The sequence below is a fragment of the Mandrillus leucophaeus genome, unplaced genomic scaffold (assembly GCF_000951045.1).
Source record: "Mandrillus leucophaeus isolate KB7577 unplaced genomic scaffold, Mleu.le_1.0 Scaffold30, whole genome shotgun sequence".
In the NCBI taxonomy this organism is placed as follows: domain Eukaryota; kingdom Metazoa; phylum Chordata; class Mammalia; order Primates; family Cercopithecidae; genus Mandrillus; species Mandrillus leucophaeus.
The window spans coordinates 3,709,562-3,719,527 of NW_012103143.1; the positions used below are offsets into that span (position 1 = coordinate 3,709,562).

The following is a 9,966-nucleotide window of genomic DNA, read 5'->3' on the forward strand; positions in this document are numbered from 1 at the left end:
AAAAAAAAAAAAAAAAAAGACAAACAAAAAACAAAATCAAAAACAAACAAAAAAACCACAAAAAAACAATGGTCCTATTATGTGGTCCCAACAATCAACTCAAAAGTCCATGACAAATAGAGGCTCCAGTGAGTTGTTTATAAATACTTTAGATTAGGTACAATTATACTGAAAGTCGAGTTCATTTGAAATCTTCAAAAAAAAAAAAAAAAAGTTCCTGTTAATCCTCAAATGGTGCTTGTTTTAGTTTAACATTTCTGTTAAGGCCGGGTGCGGTGGCTCAAGCCTGTAATCCCTGCACTTTGGGAGGCCGAGACGGGCAGATCACGAGGTCAGGAGATTGAGACCATCCTGGCTAACATGGTGAAACCCTGTCTCTACTAAAAAATACAAAAAACTAGCCGGGCGCGGTGGCGGGCGCCTATAGTCCTGGCTACTCGGGAGGCTGAGGCAGGAGAATGGCGTAAACCCAGGAGGTGGAGCTTGCAGTGAGCTGAGATCTGGCCACTGCACTCCAGCCTGGGCGACAGAGCGAGACTCCGTCTGAAAAAAAAGAAAAAAAGAAAAAACCATTTCTGTTAAAAGCTTGCGTTGAATTACTTGCAGCAGCTGCTCCTTACCATGGATTGCTAAGGACTTTAACTGGCAGTCTTCTTCAACTTCTACTCTTTCTTTGACCATTCTCAACAATTCTCTTTGTAGTCATTTTTCTGCCATTAACCATTTTAGCAGAAGTTGATATTGATTTGAAGTTGCCCATCCCACTACCACCAAATGATGTGGAAGAGAATGAAGTGAGGCCCCCATGACCCAGGGACCTAAATGAAGTAAATACTGCGTGAAAAGAAGAAAATCCACTTCCAAAAGATGGAAATCCACTGGACGTGTAGAAAAATGACCCCATTCCTTGGCTTCTGCTTCCTCGGGGATGCCTTTGATTCCCAAAAATGTCCTCAAAAAGGTCTTCAAAGAAGTCAGATGAGAATGGGTCCCTTCTACCAAAAAATTTCCCTGAAGACGTCATCTCTGGGTTGCAAAATGTGAAGCCAAACTCAAACGGACTGTCAAAATGACGTCCACCTCTTCCTCCACCAATTCATCCTTCTTTGCCATATTTGTCATTGAGGTCCCGTTTCTTAGCATCTGACAGCACCTCATACGCCTCCACTACTTGTTTGAATTTTCTCTCTGCTTATTCTTTATTATCAGGATTTCTATGTGGGTGTCACTTCAGTGCCAGTTTCCAATATGCCTTTTTACTTTCCTTGGGTGAGGCGTGTCTCTGCAAGCCTAAAACTTCATAGTAATCCACCATGTTTTAAGTGATTGTTGGAATACGTCTGAGATCAGAGGCAGCTGGTGACAGGATTCAGGGGGAGGCAAGGTGGTGGCCTGGATCTTCTGTCAGTTCCAGCACTGCTGTGCTTGCAATGTTTTGTATGTGTGGAAATGTCAGATTCTGTCACACATGAACAGATTCCAGTTGTGCTGGCACACACATCTCCCTGCACACGCTTTCACATACAGGTTTGCACATGATGCACTCACATGTGAACACTCATACAACACACTCAGGGAGCTGCTGTAGGGTCCTGGTGGGGGTCTGGGACACCGCCCCCTCCAGAACTCAGCCCTGCCCATTGGCCCCTGAGGTGTCTCTGGGGCTCTAATCTTTAGGCTGGGCTCCCAGGAGAACATGTGAGGCTCTGGGTGGGCTGCTGACATGGGCTCTGGGTTGGAAGTCTTTGTGGCTCAATGTTGGCCCTTAGTGCTCACATGAAGGAGCCCTGGTGAGACATGAAGAGGCCTTAGACAAATGAAATTACAGGGGAGCTGCTGGGCATGTGGCCAGATCAGGCTCCCAGCTCCCAGGCAGCTGGCCCCAGAGGCAAGTCTAGACAGCAAAGCCACTTGTTAGGTAGGCTTCTGCCTGGCAGCATCCCCAAGAACACCTTGCCCTCTGAGACGCAGTGGTAGCCAGCCCCCCAATGGCCTCCAATGGGCTACTCTCTAGTGTCAGTGCCCGTGTAGAGTTCCCTCCCTCGTTGTTTCAGGGTTGCTCTCTAGGATCAGTAGAATGTGGTGGAAGTGGCGGAGTATGACGCCCAAGACATTACCACTTGCACCTTGCTCTTTCTTGGATCACATGCTCTGGGGGAAGCCAGCTGCCATGTTGGGAGGACACCCAAGCAGCCCTATGGAAAGTCCAAGTGGTGAGGAACTGAGGCCTCCTGCCCACAGACATGTGAGTGAGGCACCTTGAAAGTGGATGCTCCAGCCCCAGTCAAACCATCAGATGAGACTACAGCCCTAGCTGACATCTTGATTTCAACACATCAAGATTTCAAGAGAGATCTTGAGCCAAAAATATCCAGTTAAGTTGCTCCCACATACCTGATGCAGAGCTATAATGCTATGTGAGATAATAAAGGTCCATTGTTGTTTTCAGCCTCTAAATGTTGGGGAAATGTACTATGTAACAGTAGATAACTAATATAGGCCAGGTGCAGTGGCTCATGCCTGTAATCTCAGAACTTTGGGAGGCCAAGGCAGATGGATCACCTGAGGTCAGGAGTTCGAGACCAACCTGGCCAATATGGCAAAACCCCATCTTTACTAAAAATACAAAAATTAGCCAGGCGTGGTGGCACATGCTTGTAATCTCAGCTACTCAGGAGGCTGAGGCAGGAGAATCACTTGAACTTGGGAGGAAAAGTTTGCAGTGCGCTGAGATTGTACCATTGCACTCCAACCTGGGTGACTGAGTGAGACTCCATCTCAAAAAAAATAAACAAACTAATATAGACACCCACCCCATTTACTGAACACTTATGTGTGAATGCTTTACATCCTGACCTAGTTTCATCATCACAGAATTCTTGGAGGTGGATAAAATGGTCTCCATTTCATAAAGAGACAGAGGTTCACAGAGGATCAGTGACTTGTCAAAGTCTACAGCTAGGAATGGGCTCAGAGCCACATTCCAAACCAAGGTCCGTCTTTCCCTTATGCATCGCTTCTTCCTTTTTCAATTGCTTTGGAGACAGAGGGAGCTGCTGCTCATCTACAGAGGTCACTGTGGGCCTAAGTGTCTGGTGAGACATTTCAGTGGCTCAGAGAATTCTTTTTTTTTTTTTTTTTTGAGATGGAGTTTTGCTCTTGTCGCCCAGGCTGGAGTGCAGTGGCTCACTTGACCTCCACCTCCTGGGTTCAAGCCATCCTCCTGCCTCAGCCTCCTGAGTAGCTGGGATTACAGGTGTACGTCACCATACCCAGATAATTTTTGTCATTTTTAGTAGAGACTGGGTTTCACCATGTTGGCCAGGCTGGTCTTGAACTCCTGACCTCAGGTGATCTGCCCACCTCGGCCTCCCAAAGTGCTGAGATTACAGGCATGAGGCACCGTGTACTGGTCACAGAGAATTCTTTAGAGTAACAACTACAAGAACAATGACTTGTATTTGTTATTAATTTCCCAAGGCTGCTATAATAAACACCTGCAAACTTGATAGCTTGCAATATCAGAAATGTATTGTCTCACAGTTCTAGAGGCCAGAAATTTCAAAATCAGGGAGTCAGCATGGCCCTGCTCCCTCTGAAGACTCTAGGGAAGGACGCTTGCTGCCCCTTCCACCTTCTGGTGGCTCCAGACATTCCTTGGCTTGTGGCTGCATCACTCCAGCCTCAGCCTCCAGCTTCACAGGGCCTCCTGAATATCTGTATCTTCCCCTTGTCTGTCTTTCTGTGTCTCTCTCTCTCTTTTTTTTTTCTGAGATGGAGTTTCACTCTTGTTGCCCAGACTGGAGTACAATGGCTCGATCTTGGCTCACTGCAGCTTCTGCCTCCTGGGTTCAAGTGCTTCTCCTGCCTCAGTTTCCTGAGTAGCTGGGATTACAGGTGCGTGCCACCACACACTGCTAATTTTTTGTCTTTTTAGTAGAGATGGGGTTTCACCATATTAGCCAGGCTAGTCTCAAACTCCTGACCTCAGATGATCCACGCATCTTGGCCTCCCAAAGTGCTGGGACTACAGGCGTGAGCACTGCGCCCAGCCGTCTCTCATAAGAATACCATTCACTGGATTTAGGGCCCATCCTAGTTTGGGATGATCTCATCTGGATTCTTACCTTAATTACATCTGTAGAGATCCTTCTCCCAAATAAGTTCACCTTGCGAGGTTCCAGGTAGACATACATTCTGGGGGGACACGATTCAACTCAGTACATATTTCTTCAGAGTATTGTCATTTAGAAAACGCCTACGCTTCAGAGCAAACTGGAGAGGTAGGTTCTGTTTTTATTCTCCATAGCCGATTGCAAAACGGGGACTCAGCAAGGTGAGGATACCTGCCCAAGGTCTCAGAGCAAAGCAAGCAGCCGAGGTGGGGTTCACATACGGAAAGTGGGACACCACGGCCCAGGAAGCGGGGCCAGGCAACCTAGGCCCTCAGTTGTGGCTTCTGACTCCCAGTCCAGCGCTCAGTTGGATGGAGTCCTAGCCTTCCCTAGAGCAGGCGTGGCAAGAACCACAGGTGGCTGCCCCGCGGGCCTCTCCAGGTGGGCTCCGAGGCCATCAGAACGTGGTAATGATTGGGGAGTTCTCCTTGCTGTGTTCCCTGATGGTCCATTAAAGGCAAGTTTGGGCCCAATGATTACAGGGAAAGTTCAACTGGCTTCCCCTTTGAAATACACAAAGGCTGTGCAGGTAATGGGCTTGAGCCCCGGCGTTTGAAGTGGCAGTCCTTCCAGGGAACATCTGGAGGGCTGTGCCACTGCACTACAAACGCTCGCAGCACGGCTGGCCCTCAGAGGCTGCTTGGGCCAAACGTTGGGGCACGTTCTGCTTTTTTCTTTGGTTTTGATGCATCCCAAATTCTAGGATGCTCCCTTGTGTCTTTTTTTGGTGATGGGTAGGTGGCGGGGCGGTCTTTCTTTTTATTTTTCTTAGAGCTGAACTTCAGAGAATATTAACACCAAAGAACCAGTGTGGCCTCATTAAATCAGGATTAGAGACGAGCCAAGTGATTACTGCAGATTCTCACAACAGTTTAAAAAAAAAAAAAAATGTGCAGTTCAGAGCAGAGAGCCGGCCTGATCAGAGCCCTGTTGCATGAGTGCTGGGGACCTGCAAGCTCCCCTATTTCTGGTCGCCCCATGCACTCAACACGATGCTTATCAAGCACCTACCATGTGCCAGGGGATGGTAGCCACACGGCAACCACAAAACACTTGGTCCCTGCTTTGGGGCCACAGCATGTGGGTGAGGAATAATGATCAGCGAGAGAACCAATGCATGAGATGGTTTTGGATGGTAATACATGCTTGGAAGAAAATCCAATAAGCGGCCGGGTACAGTGGCTCGCACCTGTAACCCCAGCACTTTGGGAGCCCGAGGCGGACGGATCATTTAAGGTCAGGAGTTTGAAACCAGCCTGGCCAATATGGTGAAACCCTGTCTCTACTAAAAATACAAAAAAAAAAAAAAAAAAATTAGTTGGGCATGGTGGCAGGTGCCTATAATCCCAGCTACTCAGGAGGCTGAGGGAGAATTGCTTGAACCCGGGAGGCGGAGGTGGCAGTGAGCTGAGATCGCACCACTGCACTCAGGCGTGGTGACAGAGCAAGACCCTGTCTGAAAAAAAAAAAATGGCTCTCACATGTCGCTCTGCAGTGGCAAAAAATCAGCTACAGTCCCTCAGCCACCACCTGGAGGGCCTGTGGGCCCTCCTTCCTTCATTCCCCATTCCCCGCCCTAGCCCTTCCTAGCCCTCCACATCAGTGATTCACAAAGGCCACCATTCTGGCATGACCAGGGCTTGCTCAGGAAGAGGCTATGTGGCAGAGGGCCCTCCCTGGTCCAGCCTTCCCTCCCCCACAGTGCACGGGCTAGTGCCGCCTGCTGGCGCCCTGACCCCACAAGGACAAGTCTTCCCTGAGCTGCCCCGCCAACTCTGGGGGCAACCTCCAGATGTGCCAGGGCCAGCCAGGGTCCCCAGAGGCTGAAACGAGGTCCCAGAGAGGGAAGGATGTGTTAGTGGCCCCCCCGGGGTGGTCCATGACACCTCAAGGTGCCAATCACCCACAAGGCCCAGCAGGCACTGAAGCAAGCCCCTGCCTGAGTGGGCACGGAACAGGCTTTCTGGAGAGTAAATTGACAGTACAAGGCAGTGCAAAGCAAAACAAGCAAAGCACGGATCCCATCCCTACCCACCACTCACCCTTCAGGCCTCGAGCCTGAGAGAGTGACCGTGGACATGCAGTGTGTGCTCACACAGGGGCTGGAGGGGATGTGGAACGGAGGTTCCTCAAAAACTCGAACAGGGCCGGGCGTGGTGGCTCAAGCCTGTAACCCCAGCACTCTGGGAGACAAGAGTCATTTTAGCAGACATTCCCCCAGTGCAGGGAGCAAAGAGATGAAGGAGGGCAGTCCGGACTATTTCAGACACAGGGCATGGGGTTGTTTCTGTGTAGAAAGATGGCAGGGGAAGTCAGGGGTCAAGGAACAGCCCTAGTGCCTGAGGTTGGTGGGCTCCACGGATGTGACATCTGAGGACGCCAGAGGTGAGGGGACAGGCACACCCAGAGTCCCCTGCCAGGATCCTGAGCACCCATGAACCATGGCTATGGAGGCCAGAGGCCACCAGGGATGTGGTGGGCAGGGAGCCTCCCCAGGCTGGACCTCCAGGCACAGACGAACAGAGGAGAGGACATCTAGGCTGGAGGAGATCAGGAGGAGGCGCAGAGGTGGCCTGTGTGAGGACAGTGAGGGCCAGGCTGGCTGGGGCCATGCATTGGAGCCTGGAACGCTGGTCTAAGGCTTCCATTGGCAGCTGTTGCAGAGGGTTCTGATCCATCTCTGTGCCCCAGCAGATGGGCCTGCTGAGGGAGGCCAGAGTGCTGGGGTGCTGCCTAGTGAGGGACAGGGAGGGACAAGAGCCGGTGGTGAGGAGCCTGCTGCTGAGAGATGCCTCTCGGGGCCCGACATTGCCGGGGTCTAGTCTCAGTGGCCTCCGTGCTTGGGGCCAAATGCCCTTGGCCGCCTCTTTCCTTCTCTTTTATGGGTCTCCAGTCCTGCCTGGGACGGAGAGGGTTACTGGAGATAGCGCTTTGTACTTCTATAGGCGCTTTCATCTGCAGCCCTTGGAGGGCTTTGCAAACATGGCTTAATAAAGGGCCCCAGCACCCCAGCCTCCTAAGCAGCGTTTTGAGCTGGATGCACGCAGAACAGAGGGATTCAGTGAATTGTCCAGGATTGCACAGCAGAGCTGGGTGGATTCCCCTACTATCCCCTGAGGCTCAGGGCTGCGTTGGGCTGTGCCTGCCACCTTCCCTCTCTGCTTGCTGGGTCTTGTCTTTTGGGAGCCCTTGAGCTCTCAGCTGACGGCCTTTGGCCCCTGGAACTCCATGCGGCCCCTTGCTTGCCAGCTGCCAGCCCACGGTCAAGGCGTGTCTCTGATGTCGACGGCCGGCCGAGGAGGGGACCTTTCGGGAAGGGGTGGCCGTAGGCGAGGGTTGATCACTGGGCCTGGAATCTGCTCCCACAGGGCCTATGGGGCCTCACAGGGCTGCTGCTGGCTTCAGCCTCTGGGCGCTGGGCTGGCAGGGGTGAGGGGGCTGAGCAGAGATGCCTGCGTGTGGGGCGGGGTGAGCCTGGCCCCTGTCCTGCTGGGAAATTCCTGACGTTCTTTCTTTGGGTCTGTAAGCTCATGAGCAAGTATGGCGGGTGCATTTTATAAACCGGAAAATAAATCATTCATTGAAATGGAGACAAACAAACACATTTCCAGTCCAAAGTGTCAGGGGTCATCCAAGTCAAGGGCAGGGAGGTAGCCTGGCTGTCCCCATGAGCTGAGACAGCATGACGTATGCAGAGTCCTGGCTCACCCGCCACCTCTTCTCTCCACCCACAGTTCCCCTGGCATTCCAGGCACCCACCTCACTCCCCTCGTGATGACAGGAGTCTTCGGGTGGTCTCTGCTCCTTGTTCCACGGTGATCTGTTCTCAGTCTCACAGTCAGAAGACCTTTTTACAGCCCAAGTCTCATCAGACTCCTGGTCGGCTTAAATTCGCCCAATGGCAGCCAGGCGCGGTGGTTCACGCCTGTAATCCCAGTACTTTGGGAAGCCGAGGCGGGCGGATCACAAGGTCAGGAGTTCGAGACCAGCCTGACCAATATGGTGAAACTCCGTCTCTACTCAAAATACAAAAATTAGCCAGGCATGGTGGTAGGCACCTGTAATCCCAGCTACTTGAAAGCCTGAGGCAGGAGAATTGCTTGAACCTGGGAGGCGGAAGTTGCAGTGAGCCGAGATCACGCCACTTCACTCCAGCCTGGGTGACAGAGCGAGACTCTGTCTTAAAAAAAAAATAAAAAATAAAAAAAATAAAAAATCACCCAGTGGCTCCTATTTCACTCCGAGCAAAGCTCAAGCCTTGCCATGGCCCCCTAGGCCTTTGCTTCTGCAGCTCTCTGTCTGCCCTTCGTCCACTGCTGCAGCTGCTCTGGCCTCCTCCCTCTTCCAGTCCAATCTCCTGGCCTTTGTCCCCGCTCCGTCCTCTACCTGAGGCACCCTCGCTGGATCCACTTGCAGGCTCCCCTCTCATCGACGCCCAAGGGACCCTTTTTCTTTAGCAAGGCTTTTCCCGACCCCCGGAATTAAAGTTGCAGCCCCTCCCATCCCGCCCCCTCCCCGGCCTTCCCTGCAGCCCTCCCTTTCTTTCTTCTCCATTCTGCCTCTCACCACCTCCTGAGACACTGTGTCATTTTCTTACTTATTTTACTTGTCTTCTGCCCCCCACCTAAGCATAAGTGCCGTTGGAGTAGGATGTTTGTTCATTCACTACAACAGCGCCCCGCCTATCGTAGGCAGCAAGAAGTCCTTGCTGAACCCTGCACACCCCGGGGACCCCTCCCGGCAAGAGCTGAGTGGGCACCTGGAGGCCTGAGAGGTCCTCAGTGTGTTAAATTTCCAGAGTCGGCCTTGGGACTGTGCCGAGAATCCTAAACTGGAGAGGTAGGTCCCCAGGGATGAAAGGGGAAGGTCAGGGGCAGAGCCCAAACTCCTCAGGGCAAGGGGGTGACTGACTGGCCTGCTCACCTCCCACTGGGGTTTGGAGGGTGGCAGTTCAGCCAGATAGAGTATTAGACTCCAGAAGAAGGCAAGAGGGAAGGCAGACAGCTAGAGCTTTCAGGCAAAGGTCTCCTGCAGCTGAGCCTGAAGGTCCTGGAGGTGAGAGGGAGGCGCACCAGAGGGGCGCTGCTTGGGGCACCGCCGGCTGTACCCCAGCATGGGTGCCTGTGATCCTAGGGGACCCGCAGCACACCCCCCCTCAGAAGCACAAATTTCTCCCACGCTGCAGTTTGCTGTGAAACTACTTATATATGACCCTGGGTCAGGACCATGCAAAAGCGTGATTCCAATTGCTCCACCTAAAGCCCGGGCCAGGCCTCGATCCTTCCTGCCCCTGGTCTTAAGAGTCACAGTCCTGGCCACGTGCCTGTAATCCCAGCTACGGGGGAGGCTGAGGCAGGAGAATCGCTTGAACCCGGGAGGCAGAGATTGCAGTGAGCTGAGATGGTGCCACTGCACTCCAGCCTGGGCAGCAAGAGTGAAACTCCATCCCCCCCCGCCAACCGCCGACACACACACACAGAGTCATAGTCCCTCTGTCAAACCTACTCTGGGAAAAGGGGTGTGGAAGAGTCCCCAAAGCTCCAGAAAGAAGAGCTACATGTTGGGGTTGCCAGACTTAGCAAGCAAAATGGAACATCTAGTTCAACGTGAACTTCAGATGAACACTGAATAAGCTATTAGTATAAGCATGTCCCTGGCAGTTGTTGGAGCTGTTGGGTTATACTAAGAAGTTGTCATTTCTCTCAAATTCAGACTTAGCTGGGCATCCCGGATCTTATCTGACAGCCTGGGGGAGACGATGCTTGAGCCTCTAGGGATCCCCATGTGAGTC

General features: G+C 52.2%; 1 pseudogene; it reads right to left on the reverse strand.

The window, feature by feature from the left end:
• LOC105544528 overlaps nt 1-1,641 on the reverse strand; it is a 6,766-nt pseudogene extending 5,125 nt beyond the window's left edge.
• Between the last annotated feature and the right edge of the window lie 8,325 nt (nt 1,642-9,966).